General features: G+C 38.0%; 1 protein-coding gene across 1 annotated transcript in view; it reads left to right on the top strand.

Moving 5' to 3' along the window:
• TMTC1 (transmembrane O-mannosyltransferase targeting cadherins 1) overlaps nucleotides 1-17,109 on the top strand; it is a 2,511,834-nt gene that overhangs the window by 588,905 nt on the left and 1,905,820 nt on the right. The gene's annotated exons all lie outside the window — the stretch shown is intronic.

Here is a 17,109-nt window from a genome sequence, read left to right as displayed (position 1 = left end):
ATTATACTTCAATGTCATAAGGCAAGAATTAACTCTGATGTCTAGAGGTAAGGTGTTTCATAATTTATCTACAGAGTAGGAGTAGAGACTTTTTTTCTAGCAGTTTTATTTGGTTTATATAGAGACAGGAGTTGTTTGTCCTACGGACAGAGAGTACTTCTGGGAGTATAAATTCAGGATATTGAGTTTAGGTCAAGTCAGAATTCAGATTTATAGATTATTTTGTGGGCAGATGTTAGTTGAGGGTACTTAAGGTGATGTGGGAGATGGGAGTTCAAGCCTGTTAAAGAGGTTAAGAGCTGTGCAGTGATGACTATAATGTGATGCACTAGTTGCAATTTTAGCAATCTTATTGTAGCATGATTCAAGCTTATTTTTTATTGTGATTTGTAGGTTGGTCAGTATAGGTGCATTGTATAGTAGTGAGGGGAGCAGGTAGGTTGTGGCTAGTGTGGCTTTTGTAGCTGTATCCAAAATGTTTTTGTGCCTATAGATTTTGGTGTGTTTTTTTGATAGTATTCATGTGTAGATCAAAAGTGAATTTATCATCAGTTACTTTTTATAATAGCTTGGTGTGTCGGACTTCTTCAATTTCTATGTTATTCAGGGAGAAAATCTTGAAGTCTGCAGAGAGTGACGTGGGGTAAAAAGGAGGAGCTTCATTTTATTGGAGTTGAGTAGTAATTTGGCATTACTGGGGAAGGACTCAATTGAAGTAAAACGATTTTGAGTTATTTGTCTGAGGTTTTCTATGCTGTTTGAAGAAGAACTGATAGGTGAGTCATTTGCATATTGGATAAGTGTACTTTGACAGGAAGAAGTGTGAAGATTATTTATGAAAATCGTTGAAAAGGAGGGGTCAGAGGACTGAGCCTTGAGGAACTCCTGTTTTGTTAGCTAAGTATGGGGAAAGGGACTCTTGCCATTTTACACATTATTGTCTGTTGGTTAGATAGCTAGTAAACCATTGTTGAGGGGATGGTGGAAGGCCTATTAGAGGAGCTGTTGTAGGAGTTTGGGGTGTGAGATAGTGTCAAAAGCCTTAGATATGTCAAGAAATAGTGCTGAAGCTAGTTTACTAGAGTATCTTGATGTATTACCAGTGCCCATAAAGGGTCTTAATGCTGCTGTTATGCTGTGAGCTGGCCTAAAACCATGTTGAGTGGGAGTTAGTAGTTCATTGTGGAGAAGATTTTTATGGAAGTGTTTATGTACACATTTTTCTAAGAGTTTGAAGAGAGGCGATTAGATGGCAATGGAACAGCACTTAGACAGTTCAGTAGATTTACCTCCTTTGTGCAGTGGAATTATGAATTACTTTTTCCAGAGGGAGGGGACATAAGAGTCAGTGATGGATCTATTGATAAGAATGGTAATAGGGTAGGCAATAGCACTGGCAGCCTTTTTCAGATATTTGGCTGGGAAATTATTTGCAGAGACAGAGTAGAGTTTGATTTTCTGAATATGTTTTTGTATGAAGTTAGAGGGGACAGGTTGTAGTGTGAAGCTGGTGGGAGGTGAGGATGTAGTGCATGTGGTTTAAGATGAGTGGGATGTACGTGGAGTGTTTTTAGTGGCGGTCTATGAGGGGTGGATTATGAATAGAGTTGTTAGCATGTAGAAAGGTAAGAATATTGGGATAGGTTGGGTTTGCAGTGATGTTAGGTATATTTTTAATAAAGTGTGTGTTGAGCATTCTACAATTTCTGATTGGGATTTATTCATAGATAGGCTGGGATTTTGTTTGGATCCTAGGTTAGCTAATGAGGAGATGGAACACCAGAATTTTTTGAGGTTGTTTTTGTGGTTAGTTTATAGTTGAGCATAATAGTATTTATTGTCATCAATTATATGTTTTATAACCTGATTGCACAGTTGTCTGTAATTTTGTAAATATGTGTCAGTTTTATTTTTTCGCCAGTCCCTCCAAACTTTGTCCCTATTTGCCATTAGTTTTTTGTAGGTTTCTTTAGCCAAGGAGCGGGGTTGACTTTGGTTCTTTTTGTTCAAGATACGGCTGGCCTATTAAGGGTGTCTAGAAGTAATTAACTGTGTCATCTAGAGGTAATATTTTCAACATGGCCGAGTTTAAGGATTTTAATAAGTTAATGAACAATTGTGGGCTGAAGTTGGCTAGGTTGTTGGACATTTTATAGTTTGGTCTTTGTCCAGATGGGATATAGTTGTATGGGTATATGCTAGTAAATGATCACTTATAGTGTTGGGGAGAGTGCCAGCTTTCGTATATTTGTCTGGATCTGTGGCCATAATCCAGCCAAGCACAAAGCCTGATTGCTGTCTTTGTGAAGTCTAGTTGATGTTTTAATGAGTTGTTTGAATCCAAGTAGATTCATACTGTGAGTTGAGAAATCAGAAGTTAAGTTTTGCCGGTTGATGATGACATCACCCATGATGATACTTTCAGGGGTGATACGATATGACATCCAGGGTAGGATATCTTCTAAGATGGGAGTATTATGACCAGAGGGGATATACAGAATGGTAATGAATATGTGTTTGGTCTTATTTAATTTTAAGAAGGCTATAAATATCTCAGCATTGTTTAACTTTGGGATGAGCTTAGAGTAGGGTAACAATGTATATGAGCTAGGATAGATTAATGCTACCCCTGCTGCTTTCTCTGTGTTCTGTCAGATCTTATTATGTTGTAGCCTGAAGTAAGCAGTTCAGAGTCCTGTGTATGTGGTCTAAGCTAGATCTCTGTCTCTGTGATTGCTAGTAAATCAGGGGTATAGTGTGAGAACGAAGGATGGAGGTCTGTTATTTTGTTACAGAAACTGCATAGATTTAGTGTAACTAGATTTTTATTTTGGAGGGGGGTATGATATTTGTACGGGGAGTTGGGCCTGGGTTATTGTAGATGCCCCACATTGGGATATATGGGAGAAGTAGAATATTTGTATAAACATATATTATTTTTGGTTTTGCGAGTAAAGTTCGTATAGATTTTCAGTAGGGTTGCAAAATTCTTAATGCTATGTATTTTGTGAGGTCTAGGTTAAACAATGTGGTATGTCTGAGTAACTCTTTGTATGTTTTGGATAGTTTGCAGAGGTTGAAGTGGTTTTGCATTTATGTTAATTACTGGTGAGTTAAGTGATGTAGAGTGCATGAGTATAAGGAGAGATAGTGTGAGGCAGGAAAGCAGGATCATAGTAGGCTGAAGCACCTTATAGCCAAGCCCAGCATCCATGAGGTAGCTATGGCAAGTAGTAATACACCAGCAGCCAAAACCTCAGGGAAACCCACGGAATTTGGCTTTGTGTGCAGAGAAAGGATGATGGATTAAAGCTCTGCTAAAAGTAGATATTGTATTATCTAATTGATTATGCAGGAAAAATGGATTGCAGTACTTCTATAGGCAGTAGATTATGGACTAACATTATGCAGATTGTCATGCTGCTATGTAATCCACTATAAAACAAGCAATAGCTTGTAACACAATATCAAATATCTAATAGTAATTGAGATTATCTCAATGGCAACAATAAAATCAATTTACACATATGGCAGTTCAGTGCTAGGAAGCAACAGATATTTCAAAACATACTTGCAGAGAGACAATATAGCATTATAATCACGGTCCAGGTATGACTTGCACACATGCATATAAAAAGATTTAGTGGCTTAATCACAGTTCAGGTGTGACATGCATACAGCTTACAACTTGGGAGTCCAAACGGGTTACGGAACTCTCAGGTAAGACTATCTATGAGTGACCTATGCAAGCAACAATAGAAAAGAAAACACTATACTAAGTGTAAAGCTGAATCTCCTGCCAATAACATTGATTGAGACATTACAATGGCTCCTTAGTTATCATTAGTAAAGATAATTTAACCTACACTATGCTACAAGTACATTATGAGCAAAAAAATGAAATTCACTCTAGATGTGGACTATCACTGAGGCTGTCACCAGAAAATAGTTTCCAAAATTATTAAAGTGTGCAGTAATGTAGTGTTGCTACTTGAGGTTCAGATTGATTAACATTAGTATTCCATAGGTAAATACTATAAGCCAGAAGTGGTAAAACAATGCAGTATAACCACACTGTTATAAAAATGCCCCTGAGAAGTTACACATGGCGAGAGCACATGTTTGTATCACTCAGTGGTGTTACAGAACAACTGTAGTCCTTTCTACTCATGTAGGCTTGTGGCTTACTTTACATGAGTGGAGGGATTTGTTTTATTAGAATTGAATCATACAACAGAATGTTAGTTAAAAGATAGTGAAAGACATATCAAATAGCTTACACGGGCAGAACTTCATTCCTAAACTAAGCAGTGTGTGAAAAATGGCACTGCATGTGCAGGGGGATGCTTTTAGGAGGTGCACAGCATTTTGGGAAGTAGCAAAATGAAAATAAAGATAGAACTAGAGGTAAAATGCTGTGGAGGAGTCCATTACAGTATGTGGATCAGGCCAGGGAGTAAACAATCAACAAGGTTCATATTTATAAACGTGTGTCTTGTCTAGCACTGCTTATACACTGTTAAGAATAGGTATTAAGAATCAAATATGTCTTGTCCAGAAAGGCTAGTAAATAAAAGAGATAGTATGCTCACCTTATTAAGCCAGGAAATTACTACATTATGTAGAACTTGTAGTGCACATGTAGCCAACTTGGACAGCAAGAGAAGGGATGGTTTGCTTTCAGGTCCTACAATAATGTTGGGGCATATTTAAACACGTGTATTCTAAGCAGGGAACAATTATTTGGAGTTAATTTAGTTTTACTGGCTACATCCTACTACTGAGTCCACTCCTTAGTAAAATACAGATTAGGTCAAACTTGTAGTGTTACAAACATTAAACAGTCCTAGTATATGTTAAACATTAGAGAGGAATGTACATTGTATTTTTCTGATTGGTGTTGAGTGAGGGAGCTGTGAGGTAGTGATTCTTTTCACTTTCTGCTTTTTATAGTATGGTACAGAGCATTCAGTTTTGGATGGGATGAAGGACAGGGCCATTATTATTTCATGGGCAGGACTCCATTCCTGGGATGAACCATGGGGATCCCTATACTAAGCAGTGTGTGCTGTGGGGCTCTGTATAAATCAAGTTCGATTTCCCAAAGTAGATCATGGCCCAGATTCAATAAAGCCTACACTAAGTGTACATGGTATGTGTTCAAGAATATCCCAACCACTTTTTTTGTGCTTTCTAATCACTCAGAAAGATTAAACGGTGTACTTGTAGTCCACACTTTGTAGTAACCTTTATGAATCCCTGTCAATATTTAAGGCTGCAAGAAAATCAGTAGGAAAACTAAAATTAGGAGAAAGAAGATGTGAATTATGCCTGTGTTATCTGTTCACTCAAAATGCTGTACACTTAGACTAGGCGTTATTGAATCCCAATGAATGTTTTTCTAGTAGAGCATTTTTGTTACTCCCTAAAGGCTCGGTATAAACTTTGTTCAAGTCCAGAAATGTATAACCACCATGATTCAGAAAATCATTAATATGTTTGGTCAGTGGATGTCTAAAGATTTTTGATTTAATTCCTGACAAGTGTTGTGCAATGAATCTCTTTAATTTATTCATACATAAAAAACACTGCAAGACTTGAGTAGTGCATGGTAAACCACACTCTTGTTCTCACAGTTCCATGTTACCGTGGAGCTTTCTGGTTCTGGAGTACTGGAAATGATCAAAACCACTCATTAAAGGGCAGTATCTGCAGTTGGGGGGGCACATTTGTGAATACCTCCAGATAATGAAATTGTGCCTTCCCATTTACTTTCAATTAAATCTGGAATGATTTTTGCCCTCCTGAATGTGAAGCTGGAGGCCTGTGCTGTGAAACTCACTAATCTGCCTGTTGTTCCCCTATTATGACCCAGTTATTGATGATGGCATACCTGATTTGTAGGTAGTTCTGGGTGTATGTTAAGGTCATATTCCTTTTTGTAGCCTCAGTGGTGGAGTCTACAATGCAGCCCCTGGTATTTAGGATCTTGTAGAGATGACTTACTGCTTTGTTTCAACACATAGAGCATCATCCTTGATTGAAAACTAACCAGAAAAATAATTTTACAGGTTATTAAAGCTCTTGGTGAAAGCTTCAAATTCTTGTGAAACTCTAGTTGATCTCATGCCACATTATTGTTTAGTGTAACAGAGTGTATACCTTGGTTGGTTTCCTGTAGAGATCAAAGTGTGTGTGTGTGTGTGTGTGTGTGTGTGTGTGTGTGTGTGTGTGTGTGTGTGTGTGTGTGTGGGTGCGTGCATGCGTGTGTGTGTGTGTGTGTGTGTGTGTGTGTGTGTGTGTGTGTGTGTGTGTGTGTGTGTGTGCGCGTGTGGGTATGTTCAGAAAATCATTAAGTTTCTAGTCAGTGAGTGTCTGAGGATTTTTGATTTAATTCCTGGTGGTGGTGTGGTTGCATGTGTGCATGTTTGTGTATCTGCTGGCTATAGGTTGAAAGGGGGGTAGTGAACTAATACCTAATATAAACTATTTATACTTCCTGAAATATCTGTGATTAACTAATCAATGTACCATAACAGAGCGGATAATTAAAATTTTGTCCACTGTAGGAAGCACTCTTTGGTGAAGATGGTACATCTACTTACTAAAGTACTGTATAGTCCCCTGAAGTGTAGTAATATGGACTACGTATGACCTTATACTCCAAAAACAAAGCCAGCACAATGGGGTCACTAGGGATGTTGAAAGCCCCTGTGAATGCACAAATTATATAAAATATGCAGCAAACCAGTTTCGGCTAACCTAGCCTTCCTCAGTACAACAAAGATGATAAATGAAGGCAGAGTCTAAGCTGTGTATAAGGATAACTCCATTATTCAATTAAATATAATTGAAAATTTACAAATGCCCATTCAGACCAGGGCTAAGCAGCCTGCCTAGTTTAATTATCCATTTCTTCTCCTTGGAATTTAGTATGGAGTGCCAACCCTCATTACAGTTCCTGTCCCCACCAATTTTATCAATAATAGTGAAATGAAAAGAGGCTGTCGGATACTTCAAAGTGTGTTTATGTAAAGAGTTGGTCAATTTGTGGCTCCTGACATCACTCGTGTGTTCAGAAATTCTGATTCTCAATGGCCTAGGAGTTTGCTCTACATAGAATGCTGAGCATGAGCAGGAAGCCAGGTAAACAACCCAGTCTGAACCACAGTTTGCCAAAAACTTAATGTCAAATACCTGTGCTGTATTTTTGCTGGTAAATTGTTTGGTCTTAAATACTCTGGGGTAATGGGTACAATGCCCACAAGGATAATATCCCATTAATCTCTTCCCAGTTATAGTACTTTGCCAAACTGTATTACTAGATCTGTAGGAATGTTTATAATGGCTTAAATGGGTACCTAAAGTTTGTCCCCTATGAAATGAAAAGTGGCATTTGTCCCCAATTATTGAAGCAAGTCTGTTGTCTGCTAACAATATGTTCCAATGTTTGTTTATAATATTCATGAGTCCACCAGTGTTCCCACCATAAGTGGTGACCATTCTTAACAGATTTTGGCCCTCTGTTGTTTTCGGTTTGTATAGTAATAATTGTTCCCTAGCTTGTGTACTTGCCCACCTACAGGCCATGGTGATGTTACCTGATCTATAACCTCTATTACAAATAGGCCATGGTGATGTTACCTGATCTATACCCTCTATTACAAACAGGCCATGGTGATGTTACCTGATCTATAACCTCTATTACAAAATCTGCCAACAAGATCTTCCTTGTATTTATAAAATGTGTCATCCTTTGAACATACGTGTCTGACCCTCAGAAACTGAGATTTGGGGATGTTCCAAATCACATGTTGTGGGTGGAGGCTAGTGGCATGCAATAAGGAATTATATTGTGGATATTTCCTATACATTTCGATTCTTAAAGCATTATCAACATTCCTTGTTATAGTTACATCCAGAAATGTTATTTCTTGGGGATGAAAATTCAGCTTGAACTCTATACCCCACTTATTCTGATTCAAATATTCCACAGAGTCCATAAGATAAGCACTATCTGCCCTCCACACCAGCCAACAGTCGTCCAAGTACCTCCTCCAAATATCTATATCCACCAAGTAAATGTTATGGTTAGGATCATATATCAGTTGCATCTCTATGTAGGCCATAAACAGATCTGCATAAATGGGGGCAAAAGAAGCCTCCATTGCCATGCCTTGTAGCTGCAAATAGCATGTTCCATGAAAGTAAAAAACATTTTTCTCAAGAACATGCTCAGCCAAGCATACTAGGAATGTATTAAACCCTGATGGATATAAAGCAGTTCTGTCTAGCCAAAATTGGAGAGCTAAAAGCCCCGCCCAGTGGGGAATATTTGTATATAACGATGCCACGTCTAATGTGCATGGGAACCAATCAGACTCCAACTGTGTATTGGACACAATCCCCAAAAATTCTGTTGTGTCCTGGATACGTGACCTAACGCAACCCAAAAGAGGTTTTAAATAATGGGTTAAGAATTCAGATAGAGGTTCTGTCAAGCTATCCCTACCTGACAGTATGGGCCTACCTGGCGGTTTCTGAGGGTCCTTGTATATCTTCGGTAAAAATAAATATATTGGGATTTGGGATCTTAAACTGTAAAATGATACACGTCTGTTTCTGTGATTATACCTTCCTGTTTGGCTTCAAGCAGAAATCTATCTATCTCAGCTTTAAATGTAGTTGTAGGGTCTAATGGCATGGCCATATTTTATCTGGCATCCAGAAGCTGTCTATGTGCCTCCTCATAGTACATGTCCCAATCCATTACTACTACGGCCCCACCTTTGTCCGCTAATAAAATAGCTAAATTACTGTTGTTTTTTAACTCCAGCAGAGCTGCCTGTTCGATCTTTGAGAGATTGTGATAAAGGATGTCATATTCATGGGAGCCATAGTGTAAATCCTTTAGAACACTTGATTGGAACATAGACACTTGCGTAGACATGGGTGGCATAAAAACAGACTTGTGAAATTTGAAAGAACTAGTACTGGTAGTGTTAAACTCACCATCAAAATACAGTTTTAAATTCAATAATTTACAGAATTAAATCACATCAGAAGCCAAAAAATCTTCTGCCACAAAAAAGCTGGGAACATAATTAAGGCCTTTATTCAAAAGTGATGTTTGTGCCTCAGGAAGTGTCACAGATGAAATATTGTGAACATTATTACATTCCTTTAACATTTGGTTACTGCCTTGAGGATATTTTCCAAGGTATTTACTGTGCTTGTGTTTCCTCCCCCCTCTTCTATTCCTTGCCCAAAAGGGTAGTCAGTAATATGTCTTTTAGAAGTTGGAGACTGTGGGGAGTGGTTGCCATCCACATCGGTGGCTGATGAGTCCTCTCCCGAAGTGAAACTGAGTGTTTGGTTTTCTTCAAAATAGATTTGGGCCTTTTGCGTTTATTAGTATTACTTCTATTCTGCATAATACCCACATTAGGACCTTTATATGGCATGAAGGGTTGTCCTCTTTCATAATCATCTATGTCACACTGGAATTTTTTGTTTTTTTATCTTTGAGTTGTTGCTCCAAAAATAATAAATCAGAGCTTAGCAAATTCAAACATTGCATGTAAACTGGTGAATTTTCATGGATCTTAATTTCCTGACAATGATTTTCAACAACTTTAATACAATTGTCTACCCTACGTTCATAGTAAGATTTAAGAGCATATACAAAGCTCATGGAGGTTTGTTGTTGGATTTTGGCCCATTGTTCTAATAGTATATTATCAGGCTGGCTGACTAGTTGTTGTAACCTAACTCTTAACCCTCGAGGGGTAATGCCTTTGGCCTGATAGGCCTTAAATAGTTTTAGGTGGCAAACATTGGTTCTAAGGCCTTTCATATGTTTGGTAAGTTGCTGAAAATCTGACTTGCATTGGGTTATGGGATCATTCAAATTCAATTCCGAGAGTCCTGTGTTGTTCTCCCCTAGTCCAAAGACCTGTAAGTCATCTTTGTCAGATGACAATCCCTTAAGGATAGTAACCAGGTCCATGTTTGACAAAAACAAATATTAATAGTAATTACTCCCATCCGAGATTTAGTAAATAAAAAATTAAACCAAAAATCTGCCAGTATTTAAATCCAATTAGTTCAGACAATATTGCAAAACCTCTTGCACCATTCAAGGGATATCAAGGACATAACAAACAGGACTAGACGTTGGTCAAAGAACAGAAAAAGAATACAGAACTCACTGTAATAATATCCAAATTCTAGCAACCAGATAATGAGTTACCACTAATTCAAAAAATGTACATAAAAAATATGTACATAGAAAATGGGGGGACCATAATAGCCATCCCGTATACTATTAAAAATGAAGAAATGCTAAGTCCCTCACAATAAATGATGACAATGGTCCTAAGACCTCTTTATATCTCGAAAGATGTTCAGTTTCAAGACCCAAAACTAGGGAACAATAATAGCCCTTGTGTGCAAAAACTTCATCAGATGATAAACACACATTACTATGTTCCCTAATGCCAAAACTGACCATATAAATGGACAATTTAGTACATAAAGCTGTTTAGTATTAACTTACTTATGCCAAAACATAAAGGGACAATATTAGCCTGAGGGAGCTGAGAGCTTTGGAAAGGATTTTCTTAGTACCAAACAGCAAACCCTTGTTTTTTTGGGGTGGGGGGGTGAGGGTTAAGAAGAGAATTTTGGGAGTTGAGCCAGAAGTTTAAGTCTAGCAGTTGGGACTGGAATAACTGTTGTACAGGGTTGGATTTGTAGATAACCATGTTATCAGCATATAAGAGGAGTTAAAACTGGAGGCCAAGCGGTAATTTATTTATTGGAATGGAACATAATATTGGGAGTGAGTATTGATCCTTGCGGTATTCTTGAATCAGTGCAGGCTATATATGTGACAGAAACCAGTTATCAAAGTAAAGGACTTGTTAGTCTGGAAGTCTTTAACACCACCGTGCAGCATCAGTGCTAATGACAGTGTGTAGAAGGTAGGCTAATAATATTAAATGGTCCCTTTTGTTAACGTTTCACTTTGATCAATGCAAAATGACTCTCGTGAGAGTTCCTTTATCCATGTTAGTGACGATGCATTGATTAGAGTCTAGAGTGCAGTCAATGTAATCCTGTCTGCCCAGAAGCAAATTTATTTGTTCTATAGCAAATCACACACACACACACACACACACACACACACACACACACACACACACACACACACACACACACACACACACACACACACTTTCTGCCCAGAAGCAAATGTATTTGTTCTATAGCAAATCAAGCACACACACACACACACACACACACACACACACACACACACACACACACACACCAATCCAATTTGGGAATTTGTTTTTACATCCCTTTATAAACCAAATCAAAATGTTATCTTTTGTGTTTCTTTTCTAAAGGGTCATTGATGCCATTTTACAAAATTTTACAAATATTGCACACATACATTTCAAGCGGAAGACTGCATGTTACTCCAAGCACCACAAAGATACCCCTTCCCCTGTTCACCTCTTCTGCTTCATCTATTCCATACACACTTGAAAGCTTCAATGAGTTTGCTCTGTACCACCCATTCTGGTAGACAGTTCACCTGTCTGCAAACCTTTTAGTGAACCTTTTAATGAATAAGAAAGTATACAGAAATACACAGTCTTAAAATACTAGTAGTAGGAACAATCACAATCACAACAAAGCAAAACAAACCTAAAACATGTATATATGAGTAACTCAGAAGCTCAGTCAACACTTCAGATAGCAGTTTGGGTATTAAATATATTTGTTACGTTATGTTATGGTGCATTATTAATTACAATTGCAGGTTGAAATATATATAATATACAAAGAACACTCTTTAATGTATGTTTGAAATTTAAATCTTTCTAAGTACAAATCATGAAACAAACAGTGAACAGGAAAGTGAACATCAGCCCTACTCCTTGAATTATCCAAAAAAAAGTCAGGCAAATAGTTGATAAATATAATTGTCAGAAATTTGCTATGCCTTGATGTTCTTGAAAAAGACTTTATCGTAATAGATGCAGCATATCCATCATCTTGTTGACACAGTTTCACTGAATAAGGCTACCTGCAGTAATGTTATAATTTTATGTTGAGTGTGCAGGAAATTGATCATCTAAGTACTGGTGGAATCGGTCTACACAGTGAAAAACAGATGGTGATGTCAGATACAGACACACAATAAGAAAGCAACAAACCAAAATCTACTGAAAATGTTGCAGTTTGTTCTCATTCACAGATCACAGGACACCATGTGAAAAGTTAGAAAAAAGTAATTGCATTTAATTATTTAAGTGCAGTGAAGTCATAGGGCACCCAAAGTCTCTGTATGGTTATCTCATATTAAATTATAAGAAAATTTGTAAAAATGATGAAAGAACATCCAAATTTCTGCATGGCACACCTGCAGATTAAATAGACCACTTTGTAGGACATTAAGCAATGAGCATGCCAAACTACATCTCACTCAGTAGGGATACCAGACACACCTTACTAGATGTTGTATATACCATAACAATCAAATCTTAAACAGATAGCCGAAGGCCAAATATCAGAAACAAATTCACAGTGAAAAAGACAAAAGGACAGAGATCAACAACAAAAAAAAATACTATGCAGAAGAAATCATTTTCAGTATTGCATGTTAAAGTTAAAGAAATACATATATTAAAACTAAATAACAAATGAGAAGCCAAGAAATTCTAAAAAAAAGAAAGAGCATCAACGCCTCCATTTTCTGAGAAGGCTGAAGAATGCTAAGCTCCCGCCTCATATCTTCTCCTTCTTTTGTAGAGTTACTGTTGAGAGTATCCTCACCAGCAACTTCACAGTGTGGTTTGGAAGTTGTACAGCTAAAGAAAGAACGTACGACAGAGAGTGGTGAGGGTCACAGAGAAGGTACCAGTCTTCCATCGATACAACATTACTCTGCAAGAAGCATCAGAAGGACCACCAAAATAATACAGACACCATGCATCCAGTGCACAGACTGTTTAAACATCTGGTGTTGGGTAGAGGATGTCACAGCATCCACTGCAGGACTACCAGATTCAACAGCAGTTTCTGCCTGACAGTGGTTAGACTTCTGAACTCGGTCATAAGTCCCAGAGAATTGGATATTAACTAAGTCAGTTCTTTCTTTTTTTCAAAAATACTATAGTCTGTTGTATAATATATACCACACAAATTCTAAGTAAGTGCAATATTTATTTATATTATTTATATCAAGTGCAGTATTAGACAGACAACTTAGGCAATGTGCAATCTTTATTGTGTCTTTTATTTAAAAGGGTAGTTATTATAACTTAGGGGAGGGTATACTTACTCTGTATTTAAGTGTTGGAATTTTTCTGCTCTTTTGTACAGGTACTGTGAGTAGGATTGTATATGTTAGTTGTGTTCATTCTTTTACTTGTATGTGTTGTTTTACTTTCTGTTTGTAATATCAAGAAGCAGCTAATGCACAGAATTTTGTTTAGGCTAAACATGTGTGGCCCTAAATGACAATAAAGTTTACTTTGATCAAAGATCTCCTTCTCATGCATGGATGTTTTTTATTCCCTATCCACTTGCCCCTTAAAGATAAAATTCTGACTGGATTAAAGTTATCCAACAAATATAGCTATGATTCAATTCTACACTTTTTCCCTAAAAACTCTTTTTCTTACTATAACTATAAAATACAAAACACCCACAGGCTTAAACACAGTGCTGCACCATGGATACTATACTATATCTTTGGAGCATAAACTTTTACCTGGCTTAGAACCATAACATGTTATAACACCTTTTAATGCTCACTTGCCACTCATAACTGACAAGCCGGAAGTGATCCTCCACCCAGAAGCTTCTTTCATACACAAGGCCATATCACTACCAGATCAGTACTTCCTTCATCATAAACAGGTTACTCAGTGCTACTTCATGATTTTGAAATCCAGATTTGTATTACTGTTAGTGTTATTTTCTGGAATGGAGTATTTACATTCTTGTAAAATAAATTGTGATGTACACGCATCTGGATAAAAGAGATGAACAGAACTAGATCTCAAACAGACTTCAAAGTACTCAGACAGGCTACAAAATACCAAATTTGGTGCAGACACCCTAATTATAATACATTGAAATAGTTAAGGGCTGAAAATGCCCATCAGCAAAAATATCTAATCTATTTAATAAGTAGGGAATTTTATGTGACACATCTTCAGATGGTGCCTTAAGCAAAAGCTTGTATGACAAAATAAACACTGTGACCGCATAGATAAAAAATGCATTATAGCTAGTTTCAAATGTGAAATTTACACAAAGTACATTTTGAATATCAAGCACCCAAGATATCTGAGACAGCACCGAGAAGTGTTAATGAGTGAGCATATATCAGCAAATATTTATTTTCTGTCACATCTGGTATTTTTTATGTTTTGATGTTTGTGTTTGCAACATTGAAATTTGAAATGTTAGTCAAATACAGTTTGGTGATGCTTTCTGATCTAGGTGTCTAACGGTACCTCTCAGCTGTTGAGATTTTCACAGCATGTCCAGATTTTTGCCTCCTATTTTTGGTCTGTTACGCATAACATTTGTGTTTTTTCTGGCAAACTATGGGGTTTTGAAGACACCAAATAATGTCATATTTTTGCGTTTTTTATTTCATATCCTTCAGAAAATGCATGCTAACACAATTCCTGTTATTCTATCAACTAAGTTTATAAGAACAACATTTAAAATCTGTCCTTATTTTTGGTCCTTTGCCCCCCCTTCCCACCATTATTTCAGGCTTTATCCAGATTTCTTGTGCTAAGAAGTTGAGAGATACATGTCTAAGGAAAAAGTGATGCATATTGTATAAACTCCTAGCCAAGAAAAGTAAGTTTTGTATAGAAAGCACTGTCTATCGAATGCCTGGTGACTTCATTGGCTGCAATAAGAATTAAGCGGAAGCCCTACAGACTAAGTAAGAATCACTTTACATTGAAGAAAAGTAGAAACGTTATGCTTAAAATTTGTGCAACTTTGAAAAATGCATGAGAGAGAGAGAGAGAGGATGGGAGAAACGACTCATCATGAGAAAAATAATCTGTATAGGCAGAAATACAGTCAACTTAAGGGGAAGCCAGGGTAAAGATAGTTTTGGTTCACAGTGGACTTTGAAGGAAGAAACTGTTGCAAAAGAGAGTAAAATTCCACGAGTGGAGGAGCTCCCTGGTCAGCCTCAGTAAGTTGTTGATCTCCCCTAAAAAAAATCCAAAAAGCTAGTTCAAAAAAAATCGCCACTGATTCTAAAGACAACCACAAGGCATCTATAGCTAGCTATGTCAAGAATCTCAATGGCAACATCAAAACTGCTCTGTTACAGCACAATGGCACTAAATATATAGACCCAACCAACTGATATTGCCAACATCCTGGCAGATTTCTTCAGTGCTAACTTCCCCCTAAAGAGCCCATCTCTCCCTCGATACCGGATGAAGTCCTGCAATCCGCGGCTGCACAGGTAAAAAACCACAAAAAACACCTTCTCCAAGGCACCAGACAACATCACCAAGAACACAGGCCACATCTCTACCTGCTACAGACCAAACAACTGTGAACGTCCCACCCATGCTCAATCATAGCTCCTCCATTCATAGCCTCACCTCAGGCTTTGTGTGCAGCATAGTGTCATCCACCGGTTATCCTACTCTCACAAGGAGCCCCCAGGGACCCCCGACTACCCCTTCCCATTAGCCTGACTGGTCCGTGGAAGGAGGGGGCCACACGTGCATATACAAGAAAAAACAAAGAAAACTTCTCAACAAGACTCTGGACTACCTGGACCCAGTTAAACAAAAGAAGATCACTTTAAAAAAGCCTGATGAAACTCAGATGAGCACAGGTCAAAAGTAAGGGAATGAGGAGGAAAAGGGTTTCACACTTCACTAAGCTGACACCAAAGCCCCTCTGCATCCCTCACTCTGTAATATAGATAAACTCACTAAACTACTACTAAATCCCTATGTGTCCAACTGGCTACAACTTGCCAACTGGGAAACTGGAACAACTGTGAAAGTAGCAGTACTTCAAACTAACGACAAGTGACCAGTGACAGGTGGGTACCACAGCCAGTCAGTCTCCTTCCCTCTCCTGGTGTTCTGATCTGTACCAAGTACTTCACAGAAGGACAGCTCTTTTGACAGATGTAAAGTGACTGAATGACTGCAAGCGAATCCATGTCCACTGACTAATGAAGTCCATCAACTGAGAAAGGGCCCCAGACAACAGCCTTGCCTCAGCCATGTCCTCAAGCTCAGTGCAAAAAGTGCATTGTCATCCCCTCATTAAAACTCTGAACTACATGAACTACAACACTTGGTGTAGGTACTAACTATAACTGCACAAGACAGAGTGACATGAGAGGACAGGACAACATAGGATCCTTTTGATAATCCACATTGCACAGTAGTCAGAAATCTCTTATGAAGCACTCATCATCACAACTCTCACTCCAGTCCCTCATCCAGAAAGTACAATTTCTTCTTCTCTCACTCATAAAAACCATTATATATTACAACACTCTTTTTGGTATTTTACAAAGAGACATCTACAACACAACAACTGGTTAAAATACATCTGACACATTCAAACCAACCACAAAAAAGCGGATGCCCTAGACCGCCTCAAAAACCTCACCTTTACTCCGCCACATATCGCCACTCACTCGAAATACCTCTAAACCTCATAAGTTATGTCAAACCCAGGCAGAGCTGCATGACATGCTCCAAAAAAAAATCATCCCCCTGAGCTACGCTGTAGGCTGACAAACCTAAACCTTGTCACCACACTACAGAATCATAGCAGAGGAGGGATCCCTGAGCTCCCCCATTTACATTCTTCAAACCTAGATATCAAATCAAACTCCTCAACTCCTCATTCTAGAATCCTCTCCCAAAATTCTATGAATTGGATGGGAAATAGGAAATTCAACTCTGAGTCACTTCTGTATACTGCCTCAACAGTAGCAGAATGAAGAATCTTCTTGGGCTAAAGTAGTGTACTGCATATACCATATGGCTAGTACAAGGTAAACTACAGGAATCC

Source organism: Protopterus annectens, chromosome 11.part0 (assembly GCF_019279795.1).
Source record: "Protopterus annectens isolate FY-2018-M chromosome 11.part0, PAN1.0, whole genome shotgun sequence".
Classification (NCBI taxonomy): Eukaryota; Metazoa; Chordata; order Ceratodontiformes; family Protopteridae; genus Protopterus; species Protopterus annectens.
Note: the sequence above shows the minus strand (reverse complement) of the source record. Positions and strands in the feature narration are given on the sequence as shown.